Source organism: Camelina sativa, chromosome 8 (genome assembly GCF_030686135.1).
Source record: "Camelina sativa cultivar CO46 ecotype springtype chromosome 8, ASM3068613v1".
Lineage (NCBI taxonomy): Eukaryota > Viridiplantae > Streptophyta > Magnoliopsida > Brassicales > Brassicaceae > Camelina > Camelina sativa.
Window position 1 is genome coordinate 18358587 of NC_141887.1, and position 1966 is coordinate 18360552.

A 1966-nucleotide genomic window follows, 5' to 3' on the forward strand; every position below is an offset into this window, starting at 1 on the left:
AACCAAAGAGCTGGTATTGTGCCTCCTACTGTGGCCAATAATAATTATGAAATCAAGAGTGGATTGATCTCTATGATACAAGCCAACAAATTTCATGGGTTGCCAATGGAGGATCCTCTAGATCACCTTGATGAGTTTGACAGGATATGTGGACTCACAAAAATCAATGGAGTGAGTGAAGATGGCTTCAAGTTAAGGTTATTCCCATTTTCCCTTGGAGACAAAGCTCATCTCTGGGAGAAGACTCTTCCTACTGGAGCAATAACCACATGGGATACTTGCAAGAAAGCTTTTCTGGCCAAGTTCTTCTCCAATGCAAGGACTGCTAGGTTGAGGAATGAAATCTCAGGTTTTGCACAGAGAAATAATGAAAGCTTTTGTGAGGCATGGGAGAGATTTAAAGGATTCCAAACTCAGTGTCCTCACCATGGATTCAGCAATGAGTCTTTGCTCAGCACTTTGTACAGAGGAGTTCTACCTAAAATTAGAATGCTCCTTGATACAGTCTCCAATGGAAACTTTCTCAACAAGAATGTGGAAGAAGGGTGGGAGTTGGTAGAGAATCTTGCTCAATCAGATGGTAATTATAATGAAGATTATGATAGAACCATAAGGATCACCTCCACTGATCAAGAGGACAAATACAAGAAGGATTTAAAGATGGTCAATGAGAAGCTTGACAAGATTCTCCTAAGCCAATCAAAGACCATTCACTTCATTGGTGAAGAAGAAGCTCCAGTCCAAGAAAGAGATAGGGAGTTTGCTGAGTTGTGCTACATGCAAAACCAGGGAGGATTCAAAGGTTACAACCAAGGAGGATTCAAGAATAACAATCTCTCTTATAGGAGTAACAATGTGGCTAACCCACAAGATCAATTCTACCCTCCTCAACAGCCTCAACAGCCTCAACAGCAACAAAACTATATACCCAAGCAGCAACAACAGGTGTTCCAGCCCCAATTGTGTCCCCCACCAGGGTTTCAAACTAACCAAGGCCAAGAACAAGACTTAAGAGCTATGATGCAACAATTGTTGGTTGGGCAAGCCAATGGGAAGATTGACGCAGCAAACAGATTTGCTGAGCTAAACAAGAGGATAGAAGATATTTACAGTGACCTTCATGCCAAGTTTGACACACTGACTTCCAGGATTATGACTATCGAAAATCAACAAGCTTCTGCCCCAAAGCATGACCATCACAAGGGCAAAGCTATTGAGCAATCTACTGAATTTGCCAATGCTATCAATCTTCACAGTGGAAGAGTCTTACCAACACGACTAGGAGCACATCCCAACACTGAGGACAGTGGAATTCAAGAAGGGGAGGGTTTTCAACAAGAAGAGACTCAGAATGAAAACACCGTTGAATTCGACGCACCACTCGACCACACACTCGACCGATTGAGTGATCGAGTACCCGATCGAGCACCTTCTCAGGAGAAAACCAAGCCAATTACCTCCAAAGAAAAAGAAGTTCGGTTCATTCCTCCTCCTTACAAGCCTCCACTACCTTTCCCAGGAAGATTTAAGAAACAGATGGTTGAAAAATACAAGGCATTGTTTGACAAACAAGTTAGAGAGATTGAGCTTAGGATGCCTCTAATAGATGCCTTTGTGATGATCCCTCCTTACCAAAATTTCTTGAAAGATGCTGTGATGGAAAGGATCAAAGAAGTTCAAGGGATGGTGATTCTCAGCCATGAGTGTAGTGCCATAATCCAAAAGCAAGTGAACCCTCAAAAGTTAAGAGATCTTGGTTCCTTTACTCTACCTTGCTCTATAGGGCCCTTAACCTTCAATAGATGCCTCTGTGATTTGGGAGCCTCAGTAAGCCTAATGCCTCTATCAGTTGCTAAACGCCTAGGGTTTACAAGGTATAAGCCATGCAACATATCCCTGATCTTAGCTGATAGATCAATAAGGTTACCACATGGTGTTTTGGAAGATCTACCAGTTAGAGTTGGAG

The 1966-nt window shown here is 42.4% G+C and overlaps 1 non-coding gene across 1 annotated transcript; it reads right to left on the reverse strand.

The window, feature by feature from the left end:
- Positions 1 to 327: 327 nt before the first annotated feature.
- LOC147940132 (small nucleolar RNA R71) lies at positions 328 to 434 on the reverse strand. The gene has a single exon (XR_015564804.1). It is a non-coding gene; the product is annotated as a small nucleolar RNA R71 (small nucleolar RNA).
- Positions 435 to 1966: the final 1532 nt, after the last annotated feature.